Genomic DNA, 19,780 nt, shown 5'->3' with positions numbered 1-19,780 from the left:
ACTATACATGCAGAAACTACAAAAATAATTAAATGAAATAATGAAAACCGAAACAGCCCTATCTGGTGCAAACACAAAGACAGGAACAATCACCCACGAAACACTCAAAGAATATGGCTGCCTAAATATGGTTCCCAATCAGAGACAATGAAAATCACCTGCCCCTGATTAAGAACCGCCTCAAGGCAACCATAGACTTTCCTAGACAACCCTACTCAGCCACAATCCCGATACCTACTACAACCCCAATACAAAAACACGGGACTGAGAGGCAGCTCGGGACTGAGGGGCAGCTCGGGACTGAGGGGCAGCTCGGCACTGAGGGGAAGCTCAGCACTGAGGGGAAGCTCAGCACTGAGAAGCTCAGCACTGAGAGGAAGCTCAGCACTGAGAGGAAGCTCAGCACTGAGAGGAAGCTCAGCACTGAGAGGAAGCCCAGCACTGAGAGGAAGCTCAGGCAGGTAGTTGGCTCCGGCAGATCCTGGCTGGCTGGGGGATCTGGAAGAGTCTGGTTGACTGGCGGATCTGGAAGTGTCTGGTTGACTGGCAGATCTGGAAGAGTCTGGCTGACTGGCAGATCTGGAAGATCATGGCTGACTGGCAGATCTGGCTGCTCTGGCTGCTCCATGCAGACTGGCAGCTCTGGCTGATCCATGCAGACTGGCAACTCTGGCTGCTCCATGCAGACTGGCAGCTCTGGCTGCTCCATGCAGACTGGCAGCTCTGGCTGCTCCATGCAGACTGGCAGCTCTGGCTGCTCCATGCAGACTGGCAGCTCTATGCAGACTGGCAGCTCTGGCTGCTCCATGCAAACTGGCAGCTCTGGCTGCTCCAGCTCTGGCTGCTCCATGCAGACTGGCAGCTCTGGCTGCTCCATGACTGATAGCTCAGGCTGCTCTATGCAGCTGACAGCTCAGGCTGCTCCATGACTGGCAGCTCTGGCTGCTCCATGCAAACTGGCAGCTCTGGCTGCTCCCATGCAGACTGGCAGCTCTGGCTGCTCCATGCAGACTGGCAGCTCTGGCTGCTCCATGCAGACTGGCAGCTCTGGCTGCTCCAATGCAAACTGGCAGCTCTGGCTGCTCCATGCAAACTGGCAGCTCTGGCTGCTCCATGCAGACTGGCAGCTCTGGCTGCTCCATGCAGACTGGCAGCTCTGGCTGCTCCATGCAGACTGGCAGCTCTGGCTGCTCAATGCAGACTGATAGCTCTGGCTGCTCCATGCAAACTGGCAGCTCTGGCTGCTCCATGCAGCTCAGCTCTGGCTGCTCCATGCAGACTGGCAGCTCTGGCTGCTCCATGCAGCTCTGGCTGCTCCATGCAGACTGATAGCTCAGGCTGCTCTATGCAGACTGACAGCTCAGGCTGCTCCATGCAGGCTGGCAGCTCTGGCTGCTCCATGCAGACTGATAGCTCAGGCTGCTCCATGCAGGCTGGCAGCTCTAAACAGGCAGGAGACTCCAGCAGCGCTGTAGAGGAGGAAGGCTCTGGCAGCGCTGAACAGGCGGGAGGCTCCGACAGCGCAGGAGAGGAGAAAGGCTCCGACAGCGCTGAACAGGCGGGAGGCTCCGGCAGCGCAGGAGAGGAGGAAGGCTCTGGCTGCGCTGAACAGGCGGGAGACTCCGGCAGCGCTGGAGAGGAGGAAGGCTCTGATAGCGCTAGACAGGCAAGGCGCACTGAAGGCCTGGTGCGTGGTGCTGGCACTGGTAGTACTGGACCAAGGACACGCACAGGAAGCCTGGTGCGGGGAGCTGCCACCGGAGGACTGGTGTGTGGAGATGGCTCTGGATAGACCGGACCGTGCAGGCGCACTGGAGCTCTTGAGCACCGAGCCTGCCCAATCTTACCTGGCTCGATGCCCACTCTAGCCCAGCCAATACGAAGAGCTGGTATGTACCGCCCCGGGCTATGCACCCGCACTGGAGACACCGTGCGCTCCATAGCATAACACGGTGCCTGCCCGGTCTCTCCAGCCCCCCGGTCAGCACAGGGAGTTTGCGCCGGTCTCCTAGCTGGCATAGCCATATTCCCTGTGAGCCCCCCCCCCCAATACATTTTTGGGGCTGACTCTCAGGCTTCCATCTGCGTCGCCGTGCTGCCTCCTCATACCAGCGCCTCTCCGCTTTCGTCGCCTCCAGTTCTTCCTTGGGGCGGCGATATTCTCCAGGCTGAGCCCAGGGTCCTTCACCGTCCAGTTCGTCCTCCCATGTCCAGTCCTTCTCTCGCTGCACCTTGGTGCGGCTACACTCCCCTGGTTTAGCCCAGGGTCCTCTCCCGTCGAGGATTTCCTCCCAAGTCCAGAAATTCTTGTCCTGCTGCTCCTGCTGCTGCTGTTGCCTGTTACCACGCCACTTGGTCCTGTTGTGGTGGGTGATTCTGTAACGGCTCTCTTCTATCTCCTCCTCTGACGAAGAGGTGGAACAAGGATCGGACCAAAATGCAGCGTGATGATGATTCATGATATATATTAATAATGAAAAAACTATACATGCAGAAACTACAAAAATAATGAAATGAAATAATGAAAACCGAAACAGCCCTATCTGGTGCAAACACAAAGACAGGAACAATCACCCACGAAACACTCAAAGAATATGGCTGCCTAAATATGGTTCCCAATCAGAGACAACGAAAATCACCTGCCTCTGATTAAGAACCGCCTCAAGGCAACCATAGACTTTCCTAGACAACCCTACTCAGCCACAATCCCGATACCTACTACAACCCCAATACAAAAACACACCACAAAATAAACCCATGTCACACCCTGGCCTGACCAAATAAATGAAGACAAACATACATACTTCGACCAGGGTGTGACACACACCATGTTTCAGCCTGGACAAACCCTGTGATATGTGTCGGCCAACTGAGGACCGATATCCTCATTGACTCTGCTTTGATCACCAGGTAGAAAGTTAACTTTGGTTGTTTTGTTTACTAGCTTAGCGAACTGGCTAATGTTGTCGCTGCTGGCAAGTACTGACCTAACCTAGCTAGTTTGCTAGTTGGCTAATAATGTTAAGTATACTTTCCTTTTGAAATTAGTTAAAGCGGATGACACATAGAATTTAAAGCCCTTCTCCAATTGGATTTTTGGCACTGCCGTTGTGGCCCAGGCATTTCTGTGGACATTGTTTATGGTCAACTTCGGCAACTGCTGAAGGCACCAAGAGAACTTCCCGTGCAGTACTGTTTACTATATGAATACGGATTTAAAGTTCTGCAAAGTGCCTATAAAGGGCTCTGGAGTCTGATTCAAAGGCCCAGTTCAAGCTTTTGTTTCAAATTCATGGAAGCTTATGAGCACAATGTCAAAAACAGGTTCACAAATGGTTCACATAAAAAACAATTCAATTGTTAAATAATTTTATGTGTATTTGACAATGGGTCAATTTCTTTAACCATCAATGACATTTTTTTTAGACACATTAAGCAACAGTTTTGGTTAAAATTGTAAGTTTGCTTGAATAATGGTTTATACATGCATTTAAAATAGTCATAAAACAAACTCTTATTCCATCATGTAACCTTGCACTGTTGAAGAACATTCTGACTTTCGAATGTGATGTGTTGATGCAAAAAGTTTTTACTACGTGTCTTCAGGACTTGCCTCAAATTAATATTAATGATGTAGATCGAATTGTTAAATCAGCCTCCGAGACTCCAGCTAGCAGGAATGAAAAGGGGTTCAAGATGTATAATGTAAACTCACCCCATTCTGTACAAATGTGCGCCTTGGGGCGGCAGCGTAGTCTCGTGGTTAGAGCGTTGGACTAGTAACCGGAAGGTTGCGAGTTCAAACCCCCGAGCTGACAAGGTACAAATCTGTCGTTCTGCCCCCGAACAGGCAGTTAACCCACTGTTCCCAGGCCGTCATTGAAAATAAGAATGTGTTCTTAACTGACTTGCCTAGTTAAATAAAGGTAAAATTTAAAAAAAATAATTAGCGACTGTGTTGACGTCAATCGGGGGTGAACTAGGTTTCTATTCAAGCGTTGATCGACATGGTAATGGCTCTATAGTATTGGAGAAAAGTTAAAAAAAACTGACCCTCTGTTACATCTTGACATGTCATATCGTACAGCACGCATAAAGCAACTATTTCTGTCTTACAATCTCTCTCCACTAGGTGTCGCACTTCTATCATCCTTTAAAAACAAGAAATGCACAGTGACGGGGGTAAGGGGGGGATACCTAGTCCTTTTATTCGTCATCATTGCATGCGATCATCATTCTCAAAGCCGCTGTTTACTTCTAAGATCACTTTAGCACCGACCGCCCTAAAAACCCGATTTAAATTCGACACAAACCTTCAAATAGGTTTTATTTAAATTTTAGAGGTGATAAGGTGATAAGTTGGACAGATCGAGCGAAAAATTTTCCCACACTACATCTCTCCTTCTCACTATCACGCTTACCCAGCCGCCATTTTTAAAAAGACCCGACGGGGCTCATTGCCTGCTTGAATTATGCAGAAACGGGCAGCGTTTAGGTCATGTAATTGATTCTGTTGGAAAGGGGAGAAATTATGCTTTACAATGGTATTGACATTACAGTTGATCTGGAAGTATTATGTTTTGGGGGGCGCTAAAATAAGGGCAATTTTCGTTAGCTTGGTTAAGTTATGCTTGCTAGCTATATTTGCTAGCTAAAAATACTTGTTATTCATGTATTCTTCACAGTATCTAACAAAGATACATTGACAGGGGAGATCACCGTGACGGCTGCCTGTCACAGGTCCATGAGGAAGAGTGAAAAGCCGCACAGCATGAGAATAGGGAAAGCTTATAGATGGCTACTAGGGACCTTGTTAAACATCTCCTGTGAGGCACTGTCATCATGGTCAAAATGTGTTGGAGACAGTGTCAACGTTTAATCTTATCAGTAGATAGATATTAATGATGGGTCCCAATCCCAATTTAGAATTGCCCACTTAACAGGTTATTTGGTAAAAATCTGTTGATGCAGTGTTTGGTAATTGTGTTACTGAGACACAATCTATTCCTGTATAGTTAAATGAGCCCCTAGTTCAGAAGACTAGACACTACTATGTTTATTGTTATTTATGGGCCGCATCATTCTTGTTTCTCACTTCAGTCTTTCATCACACTTATCCTCACAGATGGTGTTAAAGCACTCCGTACCAGTGACAGTGGTCCAAAGCCACTGCTCCTGTGTTGCAGGAAGTGCTCTGTGCAATCTTCTGGTGGCCCTTCTTTACCAGACAGCACACTACTCTCAACTAAACATTCCTGCTGCACCACCAGTTCACAGCTGCACAGACACAGAACAACGTTGGCACAAGCCAAGAACACTCTGTAAAAGGCCATTGTGCAAAATCCAGACATGATAGTTTGCCGCTAAATAAAAATACTGTTGTAGACGAGACAAAAACGCCACAAGAGAGAGAAAGTATCTGCTGGACAATTTAGCATAGAAAGTTAGCTATCTAGCTAGCATTTGCAAACTACCTAGCCAGGTGTTGGGTAGCTAGCTAACCGCAGAGCCATATATGGCTAACTGTAGCTCGTTAGCTAGTTAGCTATGATTTGAGTCACCACTAGAATAGTCATTTTTATGTTATCTTTGTTTAATCAAATTATGAATCCTTATTATTTTGTAAAAAATGAAAGGTATTTTTAGATGTTGCAATAAAGTTGACTAAAGTAGTAGCTCAACTGTTGTTTGTAGGTATTTTCACTTCAATTTTCATTTCCACTTCACTAATGAGTATTAGGCCCAAGTAATTATATAGAAATCAAAAGTAACAGTCAGTATCTGGTGTGGCCACCAGCTGCATTAAGTGCTGCAGTACATCTCCTCCTCATGGACTGCACCAGATTTGCCAGTTCTTGCTGTGAGATTGTACCCCACTCTTCCACCAAGGCACCTGCAAGTTCCAGGACATTTCTGGGGAGATTGGCCCATGCCCTCACCCTCCGAACCAACAGCTCCCAGACGTGCTCAATGGGATTGAGATCCGGGCTCTTAACTGGCCATGGAACACTGACATTCCTGTCTTGCAGGAATTCATGCACAGAACAAGTGTAACAGTATAACTTTAGACCGTGCCCTCGCCCATACCCGGGCGCGAACCAGGGACCCTCTGCACACATCAACAACAGTCACCCACGAAGCATTGTTACCCATCGCTCCACAAAAGCCATGGCCCTTGCAGAGCAAGGGGAACCATTACTTCAAGGTCTCAGAGCAAGTGACGTCACCGATTGAAACACTATTTAGCGTGCACCACAGCTAACTAAGCTAGCCGTTTTACATCCGTTACACTCACCCCCCTTTTGACCTCCTCCTTTTCCGCAGCAACCAGTGATCCAGGTCAACAGCATCAATGTAACAGTATAACTTTAGACCGTCCCCTCACCCATACCCAGGCGCGAACCAGGGACCCTCTGCACACATCAACAGCAGTCACCCACGAAGCATCGTTACCCATTGCTCCACAAAAGCCAAGGGGAACCACTACTTCAAGGTCTCATAGCAAGTGACATCACCGATTGAAACGCTATTTAGCGCGCACCGCTAACTAAGCTAGCCGTTACACAAGCAGTATGGCTGGTGGCATTGTCATGCTGGAGGGTCATGTCAGGATGAGCCTGCAGGAAGGGTACCACATGAGGGAGGAGGACGTATTCCCTGTAACGCACAGCATTGAGATTGCCTGCAACAAGCTAAGTCCGATGATGCTGTGACACACCGCCCCAGACCATGACGGACCCTCCACCTCCAGATCGATCCCGCTACAGAGTACAGGCCTTGGTGTAACACTCATTCCTTCAACAATAAATGCGAATCCGACCATCATCCCTGGTGAGACAAAACCGCGACTCATCAGTGAAGAGCACTTTTTGCCAGTCCTGTCTCGTCCAGCGATGGTGGGTTTGTGCCCATAGGCGACGTTGTTGCCAGTGATGTCTGGTGTGGACCTGCCTTACAACAGGCCTACAAGACCTCAGTCCAGCCTCTCTCAGCCTATTACATTCTGAGCACCGATGGAGGAATTGTCTGTTCCTGGTGTAACTTGAGCAGTTGTTGTTGCCATCATGTACCTGTCCCGCAGGTGTGATGTTCGGATGTACCGATCCTGTGCAGGTGTTGTTACACGTGGTCTGCCACTGCAAGGACCATCAGCTGTCCGCCCTGTCTCCCTGTAGCGCTGTCTTAGGCGTCTCACAGTACGGACATGATCTCATCTGCAGTCCTTATGCCTCCTTGCAGCATGCCTAAGGCATGCAGATGAGCAGGGAGCCTGGGCATCTTTCTTTTGGTGTTTTTCAAAGTCAGTAGAAAGCCCTCTTTAGTGTCCTAAGTTTTCATAACTGTGACCTTAATTACCTACCGTTTGTAAATTGTTAGTGTCTTAACGACCGTTCCACAGGTGCATGTTCATTAATTGTTTGTTTCATTGAACAAGCATGGGAAACAGTGTTTAAACCCTTTACAATGAAGATCTGTGAAGTTATTTGGATTTTTACTAATTATCTTTGAAAGACATGGTCCTGAAAAGGGGCATTTCTTTTTTTGAGTTTAGTAACTGAATTGTATTTATACATGTACTCTGTTTCTGTACGTAATATTGTTTTCATTTCCCACTTCGATGGCGCTTTCAGAAGCTGAAGATTAGATTGTCAAGATGTGTAATGTAGGTACACTATAATTAAAAGTAAGTACCCATCAAAATCAGTGGCGGTCAGTGCCATTTAAGATGAGGGAGGATGATTATTTTTTTCACGAGCATGGCCTTATTTCTATTACAGCATATTGGATGACTGTCATTCATATTCCATTCACCCAGTTCAATGTAACAGCGATAGGTTTAGGCTACTGCATGATACCCACATTTTCTCTATACGCATCATGAGGTTGGTACAACCTAGCCTATGAATGATAGTTTACAACATAGGGAAAGAGGTGGAAAGTAGGTGACAGACAGTGACATATTCAATACAGCCTTGCACACTCTTGCCTGCATCTAGCTGATATGGGGTGTAATCATTAGTCTAACAGTTGCAAAACCAGTTTCATTTGGACAAAATCAGATATGTTTATCCCCGTTTTCCTCCGTTTGAGGGCCAGGTTGTCAGGGTGGGCCAGGTTGTCAGGGTGGGTAATGTAATGTAAAGGTACACATTAATTACAATTATTACCAGTTACATGTTATTACACTAACTATGAGTTATAGTTAAGTGCAGTACTTGCTGATGTGTAATTACATTGTAATAAGAACCCATAAAAGGTAGTGTTACTTTGTATTTGTTGGAGCATTTGTGAGTATGGGTCCTAATCCAATCATGACAATAGCATGGAGTTTACCCATAACACAGCCTTCATCTTCCTAATTTTGAGTTGCAGGGAGGGAGCCGGGCACCTGCTTATCCAAAAAGGCCAGAAGGTTTTCATTTGTCAATCTTTGTTAGGCTCTGTGAATGAAATCTAACGTCCTAATCTCTGACACCAACATCCTTGCACTAAGCCTTTTAACCCAAGGCCAGAGGAAAGCAAAAACGGAGAGGTGTTGGGGGAGTGTGCCATACTGTCAGCCAACTCTATTCTGGGAATGGACATAGTGGAGAGCACGGTACAAGACGGCCTTGTAAACAAGCATAACAAGGGGAGGTGTGTGTGTGTTCCTCTCATCTCTCTCTCTTGTCCTTCACCCATCCCTCCCTCTCGGTTTCTGTCTCTCTGTCTTTAAGCCCACCTCTTCCCTGATGAATGGCGGCGGGGGGCCGTCCATAAATTGACGGCCCAGAAATCCTATTCATTTGCATACTGTGATTATTCTTTGAATCAGCCTACCTTTATTGCTGCCAGTGAAAATTTACTGTCAGCACTGCCCAATCGATCACTGTTGAAAAGCCAGTCCACTGAAGGAAAGAGGGTCTGTGAGGAGATATAGGCTGGGCTCCACCCCACCAACTAGCAGGCCAGCACACACACACACCATGCGCACGCTCATAAACACACACTCAGAAAAACATACTTCTTCGCAGACACACACACAGCTATGAACTGAACTGATCCTAGATCAGTGTAATAGGGTATTAGGACACGGACCATGCTACTGTACATGGTGTACTGAGCCTAGATCAGTGCCCCTTGGGTTGGGAATAGCTTGATTACCACTTTGAAGAGCATGCTGCTATTGTGTTTCTCACTATGGCTGCACCTTTGGTCTAAAATCTGACAGAGAGAAAAAGGGCATTATAATCTGTCAATTCAGCTAAAGACGATGTTTGATTTTTCACAACCAAACGCATGTCTTCTGGCGTTGCGCACACTGTACACATGCATGTATAGACACACACACCCTGTCTTGTTCCACTTGGCTGGGTTCATTATGGAATGGAGTCCTCCAGAATCTCCACTCTGATAATAATACACCGATCGAGGCTCAATTCAGTTCATAGCTATGTTCGACTCTAAAAAGCCCAATTCTGATTTTAGTTCAGGTCAGGTAACAGGAGTTGAGTAACACTAGCTAAGTGCAGTTTGGGCTGTGTTTTAATACCCAATTTTGAATGTACAGCATCCATATCAGGACATTGTCAGTTGTCGGATTAGCAATATTGTGTCTGATTGGCTGTGTCCCACTCATCTTATTAGGTAGCTTCCTTTCCTCATCTCCTTCTTTTATTCAGGAGCTCTAACAGGTCAAATAACATTGGCCCTAAGATTTTTGAAGGCGGTTCTTTTTAATAAACTGCCTCCAGGTCAGGGAAGGTCTGCTCTGCCGTCTCTCTTCAGTGCCAAAATCTGATGTCGTCTCAGTTGTGTTCAGCAAGGCCATCTGTTCCCTTAGCTCACCTTTCCCAGCTAGCACATAATGTTCTGAGAACCATATGTTTCTTCGAGCTTGGTGAGAGCGTTGTTGTCCCATGTTTAATTTTGCATGCAACCGTCCCATAATGTTTCCTCATGGTTATATTTAAAGTAATGTTCTCAGACCATTCAGAAAACTTTACACATTACAAAGAAATATACATTCCATTCTCAGCATCAACAAAACTGTCTTCCATCTTGTTAAGTGTGTTTGTGTGTGTCGGCCACACCCACTAATTGGCCACACCTGAACACACTTAACTTGAAAAAGGATGTGTTTGAATAGACTAAGATGAACAGCTTGGTATAAGTAAAAACAAACATGGCATGCTAGCTCCATCCTTGTAGCGTGGTGGACTAATTCCATGGATGGACAGCAGAAGGTCATAGGTTTGAATCTCACTGATGCCATGCCACAATAAATAAAAAATACATATTTGCATAATTAATGCCTCAGCAAATTTATTTCCATGTGTCCTGTCTGTGCTTGGAGTTCTGAACAGTTAAACTAAACTTAGCAGTATTATTGAAACATGTTCTCAGAATGTTATTTAATCACCTTCAAATATCTGATCATTTAAATTCTTACAAAGTTAATGAAACCTCCCTGGAAAACTTTCAGGGAACCATAGAAACATTTTCTCAAGAACAGGTCCATAAACGGCATCTTGTCTGCTTTGATCGGACTGCTAATGTTAATGAGTCTAATTCACATTTGTGCATATGAGATTGCAGATGCTTGTTTATTTTACCCGCACACTTCTCTCTCCCAGGCTTCCAGTGTTGTCATCTCTACAGCGGATAAGATTGCCTAGCTTTGCCCTGCCTCTCAATCTCGTCTATGTGTGCTAGAATGTCCTCTTTCCTTGCCAACACACACACACACACACACACACACACACACACACACACACACACACACACACACACACACACACACACACACACACACACACACACACACACACACACACACACACACACACACACACACACACACACACACACACACACACACACACACACACAAAGAGAAGAGGGGAGCAGCTCTTGGCCTACATAGAAATCCCTGTGGGAAAAGGGGGAGAATCTCTGAGCCTCTTTGAGTAGTTGTTTTGTCATGTTTTATATCATTCAACTAATAAAACACAAGTCCTTTACTAAAGACTCCGGCTCCCAGAAGACCCCTGTTATAAATGTACTGTAAACACAAATGTTTGTCTTCAAAACATGTTCCTCCTTTTTATCCCCCTCCTCCTCCTCGCCAATCTAGTCCCATATATGTCCTGCTGTTGTTTTCTTGGTAAACACACTAGTGAAATGTATTTGTTGATGGCTCTGGGAAGAAAAAATTATGAAACTGCTACTGAGTCCATTTTTGTTTCTTGTCATCAGTTTCCAAGTGAGCCTTGTCTTTGGTGGAGATATTGTGAAGAGGATTTCACTTTCATACGAACGTCTGGACAGCTTATTTGTTATCTTCGGTTGTCTTCTGAATTTCGATGTTTGAAATATTTTAAATATAGAACACAGTGTGAACCAGATACTGCACATCTCAAAACGTGATCTGCAGAGAGAGAGAGAGAGAGAGAGAGCCTGTTTTGACACTGCGGACCCTCAACTGTGACGAAGCACCAGTGCTGTTCCCTCTCCTCACACACGACTGTAATCACTCTCCGAACCCTATAAATGACCCACTACATTGGTGGCAGCTGTGTTTTTTGAGCATTTTTAAAGACGGGAAAAGTCTTCTGAAGTCATGACGGGACGTGACTGTGCTTGGCTTACATGCTCGGCCTACTACCAGCCCTGTGGAGCCAGCATACGAAGCGGAGCATGCACCATGTTCTCTGAGCTATCATCTCTCTCACTGCTAGCTGTCGGACAGGCAAACCGTGAGTATTGGCCACAATCATCCCTGGATCTATACTGACCCCCGAAAATGTAGACGCAACAATTTGAAATATTTTACTGAGTTACAGTTCATGGAAGGAAATCAGTCAATTGAAATCAATTCATTAGGCCCTAATATATGGATTTTCACAGGTACCTTTAAAAAAAATGGCCCTCGGGATCTCGTCACATTATCTCCGTGCATTCAAAATTGCCATCAATGAAATGCAATTGTGTTCGTTGGCCATAGCTTATGGCTTCCCATACCATAACTCCACCACCAACTTGTGGCACTCTGTTCACAATGTTGACATAAGCAAACCACTCACCCGCACGATGCCATACACGTGGTCTGCAGTTATGAGGCCAGTTGGATATACTGCCAAACTCTCTAAAATGACGTTGGAGGTGGCTTTTGGAAGAGAAATTAACATTAAATTCTCTGCCAACCACTATTTTGGACAATTCTGCAGTCAGCATGCCAATTGCACTCTCCCTTTGAGACATACATTGACTTCAGAAAGTATTCAGACCCCTTGATTCCCCCCCCCACACATTTTTGTTAGGTTACAGCCTTGTTCAAAAATGTATTAATTTACACACAAGAGCAAAAACAGGTTTTTAGACATTTTTGCTAATTTATTAAATAAAAAAAACAGAAATATCACATTTTCGTAAGAACTCAGAACCTTTACTCAGTACTTTGTTGAAGCACCTTTGGCAGCGATTGTAGCCTCTAGTCAAATCAAATCAAATGTAATTGGTCACATACAGTACACGTGATTAGCAGATGTTATTGCTAAATGCTTGTGCTTCTAGTTCCGACAGTGGAGTAATATCTAACAAGTATTATCTAACAAATTACACAACACGCACAAATCTAAGAAGGAATGAATTAGACTATACGGACGAGCGATGTCAGAGCGGAACGGACTAAGAAACAGCAGAATAGTATTGAACACATTACATAAACTCAGCAAAAAAAGAAACACCCCTTTTTCAGGACCCTGTCTTTCAAAGATAATTTGTAAAAATCCAAATAATTTCACAGATCTTCATTGTGAAAGGTTTAAACACTGTTTCCCATGCTTGTTCAATGAACCATAAACAATTAATGAACATTACGTTAAGACACAGTTATGAAAATTAAGGACACTAAAGAGGCCTTTCTAACGACTCTAAAAACACCAAAAGAAAGATGCCCAGGGTCCCTGCTCATCTGCGTGAACATGCCTTAGGCAGGCTGCAAAGAGGCATGAGGACTGCAGATGTGGCCAGGGCAATAAATTGCAATGTCCGTACTGTGAGACGCCTAAGACAGTGTCAAAGGGAGACAGGACGGATAGTTGATCGTCCTCGCAGTGGCAGACCATGTGTAACAACACCTGCACAGGATCGGTACATCCAAACATCATACCTACGGAACAGGTACATGATGGCAACAACAACTGCCCGAGTTACACCAGGAACAGACAATCCCTCCATCAGTGCTCAGACTGTCCGCAATAGGCTGAGAGAGGCTGGACTGAGGGCGTGTAGCCTTGTTGTAAGGCAGGTCCTCACCAGACATCACCAGCAACATTGTCGTCTATGAGCACAAACCCACCGTCGCTGGACCAGACAGGACTGGCATAAAGTGCTTTTCACTGACGAGTCATGGTTTTGTCTCACCCGAGGTGAGGGTCAGATTCACGTTTATCGTCGAAGGAATGAGTGTTACACTGAGGCCTGTACTCGATTTGGAGGTGGAGGGTCCGTCATGGTCTGGGGTGGTGTGTCACAGCATTATCGGACTGAGCTTGTTGTCATTGCAGGCAATCTCAATGCTGTGAGATACAGGGAAGACATCCTCCTCCCTCATGTGGTACCCTTCCTGCAGGCCCATCCTGACATGACCCTCCAGCATGACAATGCCAACAGCCATACTGCTCCTTCTGTCCGTGATTCTGGGATTTCTGCTCACCGTTCTTGTGATCATTTTGACCCCACAGGGTGAGATCTTGCGTGGAGCCCCAGATCGAGGGAGATTATCAGTTGTCTTGTATGTTTTCCATTTTCTAATAATTGCTCCCACAGTTGATTTCTTCAAACCAAGCTGCTTACCTATTGCAGATTCAGTCTTCCCAGCCTGGTGCAGGTCTACAATTTTGTTTCTGGTGTCCTTTGACAGCTCTTTCGTCTTGGCCATTGTGGAGTTTGGAGTGTGACTGTTTGAGGTTGTGGACAGGTGTCTTTTATACTGATAACAAGTTCAAACAGGTGCCATTAATACAGGTAACAAGTGGAGGACAGAGGAGCCTCTAAAATAATAAGTTACAGGTCTGTGAGAGCCAGAAATCTTGCTTGTTTGTCGGTGACCAAATACTTATTTTCCACCATAATTTGCAAATAAATTAATAAAAATCCTACAATGTCATTAAATCATGTTGTCTGTCATAGTTGAAGTGTACCTATGATGAAAATTACAGGCCTCTCTCATCTTTTTAAGTGGGAGAACTTGCACAATTGGTGGCTGACTAAATACTTTTTTGCCCCACTGTATGCTACCTCTTGGTGATTCGGAAACACAATGGCAACCTTCACTGCTATGCAGATGACACGCAGCTGTACATTTCAATGAAAACATGCTGAAGCCCAAAAAATGTTTAGATGTTGGGGCCGGAGAGGATGGCTGCCGTTTTATTGGCTCTGAACCGACCATGCTATTTTTATTTGTTTCACATTGCTTGTAACTTATTTTGTACATAATGTTGCTGCTGCGTCTCTTATAACCGAAAAGAGCTTCTGGACATCAGAACAGCTATTACACACCTCGATTTGGACAAATAATTTGTCTTTAATAAGTTGGGCGGGAAGGATATACTCCAAACACCCGAACAGGTCCTCATCCCTTTCATTTGCAGGAAAAAGAAACAGAGATTTCGTGGAAGGAGATCGGAGATCCTTGTGAGGATCAGGCGACAAGTGGCTAATCTGCCTTTGCCATCCATACTGTTAGCCAACGTTCAATCGCTGGAAAATAAATGGGGCGATCTAAGAGCATGTATATATCCTACCAACGGGACATAAAAAAAATGTATATCTTATTTTTCACAGAGTCGTGGCTGAATGACGACATTAATAACATACAGCTGGCAGGTTATACAGTCTATCGGCAGGATAGAACAGCAGCCTCTGATAAGACACGGGGTGGCGGCCTATGTATATTTCTAAACAACAGCTGGTGCACAATATCTAAGGAAGTCTCAAGGTTTTGTTCGCCTGAGATAGAGTATCTCATGACTTTGTCAATAAAAAAGTGGTCAGATGAAGCAGATGCTACGCTACAGGACTGTTTTGCTAGCACAGACTGGAAGATGCTCTGGGATTATTTCGATGGCATTGAGGAGTACACCACATCAGTCACTGGCTTCATCAATAAGTGCATCGATGACATAATCACCACAGTGACTGTACGTACATACCAGAAGCCATGGATTACAGGCAACATTCACACTGAGCTAAAGGGTAGAGCTGCTTCTTTCAAGGAGTGGAAATCCAGCTATTCCCTCTGACGAACCATCAAACAACGAACCTCCAACGCTACTCGGATGTGGCAGGGCTTGATAACTATTACAGACTACAAAGGGAAGCACAGCCAAGAGCTGCCCAGTGACACAACCCTACCAGACGAGCTAAATAACTTCAATGCTTGCTTCGAGGCAATTAACACTGAAACATCCATGAGAGCATCAGCTTTTCCGGGCGAGTGTGTGATCACGCTCTCCGCAGCCTATGTGAGCAAGACCTTTAAACAGGTAAACATGCACAAGGCCGCAGGGACGACAGATTACCAGGACGTTTACTCCGAGTATGCGCTGAACAACTGGCAAGAGTCTTCACTGACATTTTCGACCTCTCCCTTTCTGAGTCTGTAATACCAACATGTTTCAAGCAGACCACCATAACCCCTGTGCTCAAGAACAATAAAGTAACCTGTCTAAATGATTACCAACCCGTAGCACTCACGTCTGTAGCCATGAAGTGCTTTGAAAGGCTGGTCATGGCTCACATCAACATCATTATCTCAGAAACCCTAGACCCACTCCAATTTGCATACCGCCCCAACAGATCCACAGATAATGCAATCTCTATTGCACTCCACACTTCCCTTTCACACCTGGACAAAAGGAAAACCTATGTGAGAATTCTATTCATTGACTACAGTTCAGCGTTTTCAACAACATAGTGCCCTCAAAGCTCATCACTAAGCTAAGGACCATGGGAATAAACATCTCCCTCTGCAACTGTACCCTGAACTTCCTGACGGACCACCCCCAGGTGGTAAGGGTAGGTAACAACACATCTGCCACGCTGATCCTCAACATGGGGGCCCCTTAGGGGTGCGTGCTCAGTCCTCTCCTGAACTCCCTGTTTACACATGACTGCACGGCCAGACACGACTCCAACACCATCATTCAATTTGCCAATGACACCACAACGATGAGAGAGCCTATAGGGAAGAGGTCAGAGACCTGACCATGTGGTGCAAGGACAACAACCTATCCCTCAACGTGATCAAGACAAAAGAGTTTATTGTGGACTACAGGAAAAGGAGGACCGAGCATGCCCCCATTCTCATCAACGGGGCTGTAGTGGAGCAGGTTGAGAGCTTCAATATCCTTGGCGTTCTCATCAACAACAAATTAAAATGGTACAAGCACACCAAGACAGCACGACAAAACCTCAGGAGACTGAAAAGATTTGGCATTGGTCCTCAGATCCACAAAAGGTTTTACAGTTGCAACAATGAGAGCATCCTGATGGGTTGCACTGCCTGGTATGGCAACTGCTCGGCCTCCGATCACAAGGCACTACAGAAGGTTGTGCGTACGGCCCAGTACATCACCGGGGCCAAGCTTCTTGTCATCCAGGACCTCTGTACCATGTGGTGGCAGAGGAAGGCCCTAAAAATTGTCAAAGACTCCAGCCACCCTAGTCATATACTGTTTTTTCTGCTACTGCATGGCAAACGGTAACGGAGCGCCAAGTCTAGGTCCAAGAGGCTTACAAACAGCTTCTACCCCCAAGCCATAAGATTCCTGAACATCTAATCAAATGGCTACCCAGAATATTTGCATTACCCCCCTTCTACATTGCTGCTACTCTCTGTTATTATCTATGCATATTCACCTTAATAGCTCTATCTACATGTACATATTACCTCAATTAACTCAACACCGGTGACCCCGCGCATTGACTCTGTACTGATATCCCCTGTATATAGCCTCGCTATTGTTATTTTACTGTTGCTCTAATTATTTGTTACTATTATCTCTTACTTTCTTTTTAGGTATATTCTTAAAACGGAATTGTTGGTTAAGGGCTTGTAAGTAAGCATTTCACTGTAAGGTCTACTACACCTGTTGTGTTCGGCACAGATGAAAAATAACATTTGATTTAATTTGAAATTGCCTACCCTGGTAGCCTGCTTCGTGGAAGTCGGGGAATTTTGCATCTCCCGCCAGTCACTGTTTTCGTTGCTTGGTGAGCTTGCACGTGGAAGGACTGTGCTCTCCTTGGTTTACCACATTGGGATCGGGATGGAGCTGCCTACTCTAAGAGGGAGAACTTGCCCAGCTACTGTTTGTGTAGACTTTGACCACATGAAAGAGGCCTTGGGGATATCTGCTATTGCACGACCATGGGACTGCTTTATGCATGCCGACAGCGCATGGTACTGAGAGACCATCCTAGTGGTCTTCATGGTTTGAAGAAAAAGAAAATACTAAGTGTGAAGGTGGACTGAATGTTGCGTTTGCAATTTTGTGCGAATGAAATGTCAATTGCATTTTGTCTGCATTTATGACAGTCAAAGGTAGCCATGACAGGAATATTTTGTTTTGTTATATAATATTTATCTCAGCAATATGCATAGACTATTCAATTATTTTGCTTCTAAAACAATTAGGCCACTACCTGTGTTTTATGTTAGAAAAACAAGGACGTTTCTTAGTGAGATTGGGACGGATGTAAGGATGAGAATTCATGTCTATAAATTCACGTCAGTCACGTGAAGTAATTAAGATGGTTGCTTCTAGAGAATAAATACACTTTTTACATAGCTCCTCTATGCGTCGTCTGTCTAGTCTTAACTTTCCAATAGTGGAAGTTCCACTCTCCGAACTTTATAAACGGCACGTTACAGTAGAAAGCATTGGAATGAAATCCAAAAGCAAGCATTTTCTTCTTAGATAGGTTCAGGTACTACCTATACCCGTTTCCTTCCGTTTCATCCCCATTGAACACGCCTCTGGGTTGGAGTCATTGAAATACTTTGAGTATTTGAACGAGTCTACCTGGAGTGTCAGATGGAAGAATGCATGCAGAATTTATCTCGAAACCAGTGCTAAGATAGTCTGCAAAAAATACATTCACAGACTTGACTTCCTTAGCAAATCATCCCTCTCTCTGCCAACGAGCCAAGTCAGCACTCAGCAAGATACTGCAGACATCTCCCAAAACATGTCATATGACCTTGTTGTCCAGCCTGCAGGTGAATTATCTCACTCCCTTCCTTCCTTCCCTCCCCTCCTTCCTCCACTCCACCCCCTCTCCGGCCTTTAAAATGGGGCTGGAGAGGAGTTTTATTGCTAAGTGGGCCTGGGCACGGTAAAGTGCCAGATGACGGTGTTTAATGGGACCATTAACAATGGGATAGAAAATCAATACAGAGAGGTAGAGAGGAGGTGCATCTCTGTCACGGTGATGTGTAGTTAGTGCCTGATTGTTCTCAGGCTGAGATCTGGCCTCACTCCCAAAGCCTGGCCGTTGTAATGTTGTAATGTACTCTGCTCCGACGCAATTAAATTGAGTCCCCCCCCCCCCTTTAGGCATGGTGGTGGTGGAGAGAGTGGAGGCCTGTAAACATGTATAACAATATAGAAAGGGCATTTTCTTTTGGATTAGATGCACCATTTTTTATTTAAACTTTGTTTTGGGATGTCTGTGTGAGCTGAATATCTGACAAGGTAGATCTTTGTGATGGTTAGATTTTTCTTTTCTTTTTTCTTCTTCGGTAAAGACGTAGTACACAGAAAAGCACGAACAAGTCCATTTCTTTGCAAAGCTTTTGCTATCGAGATATTAACCTGTGCCTCAACTTCTGTCCCTATCAAGCGTGTTTTACAAATACATTTCTACCTAACTGTAAATTGAGGCAGATACCGAACTAAGTCGATGCAGAAAATGCACCGAACAAAAGGAAGAAACACTCAAAACGTTGATCGTCAGAATACATTTTCAGGTAAACACACCACAAAAATATCATGGACTCTTCGCCATTACAAAAATGTTAGTTCCAGCTGCCCTTCCCTTCTGCTGCATCTAATAGACAGACAAGTGTGTGTAAGAAGTGTGTTTCAGCCTCCTTCCACTCCCCCCCCCCCTTGTGTGTGTGCTGATTGACAGGTCTTACCTTCCTAATGGAACGGTGAAGGAAGCCGGATGGCACCACTGGGTTTGCCGGGGGGGTTCCCCCTCAGGCTAGCACAACGATGATGACTACAGAAAGAAAACAGAGACAGGCACCATCCAAATGAAGAGGGGTAGTTGGCAGATACACTCAGTGAATACTGTTTGTTGATGAGGCTACTGAGCCTTCTCTCTCTCGCTCTGTGTGTGTTTGCAATGCAGCATAGCCCTTCGGGACTCTCTTCCCCTGCTGCCACATCTTATTTGGGGCTTGGGTTTTTGTAAATGAGAATAACAACTCAAGGAAACAAGACTATTGCTCTTGCTCTGTCTCTCCATCTTTCTCTCACAATACAACTCTCACCCCACCCCCTCACTGATTCCCTCACTCACCCCCTACCACCTCTCTCCTTGTCCTCCCCCCGATAGTAAAGGATTTAAAAAAAATGTAAATCTCTATCTGTGGCTGTATAGTTTTGCTGGTGTGAAGGATAAACAGCATCAGCTAACTATTTCCTGGGCAGTTGCCAGTGTCTTGCTCACTCATCCGCTGTGTAGGAGACTGTGGGAAACTCGGATCCGCATGGGGAGG

At 45.3% G+C, this 19,780-nt stretch overlaps 1 long non-coding RNA gene across 1 annotated transcript in view; it reads right to left on the bottom strand.

The window, feature by feature from the left end:
- Positions 1 to 19,358, bottom strand: part of LOC118399415 (uncharacterized) — a 93,984-nt gene extending 74,626 nt beyond the window's left edge. The window contains exon 1 of the long non-coding RNA XR_004828834.2: positions 19,193 to 19,358. This is a non-coding gene — a long non-coding RNA (uncharacterized LOC118399415). The remainder of the gene's footprint in view (positions 1 to 19,192) is intronic.
- Positions 19,359 to 19,780: the final 422 nt, after the last annotated feature.

The sequence above is a fragment of the Oncorhynchus keta genome, chromosome 20, assembly GCF_023373465.1.
Source record: "Oncorhynchus keta strain PuntledgeMale-10-30-2019 chromosome 20, Oket_V2, whole genome shotgun sequence".
Classification (NCBI taxonomy): domain Eukaryota; kingdom Metazoa; phylum Chordata; class Actinopteri; order Salmoniformes; family Salmonidae; genus Oncorhynchus; species Oncorhynchus keta.
The sequence above is the reverse complement of the archived record's forward strand: the minus strand, read 5'-3'. Positions and strand labels throughout refer to the sequence as shown.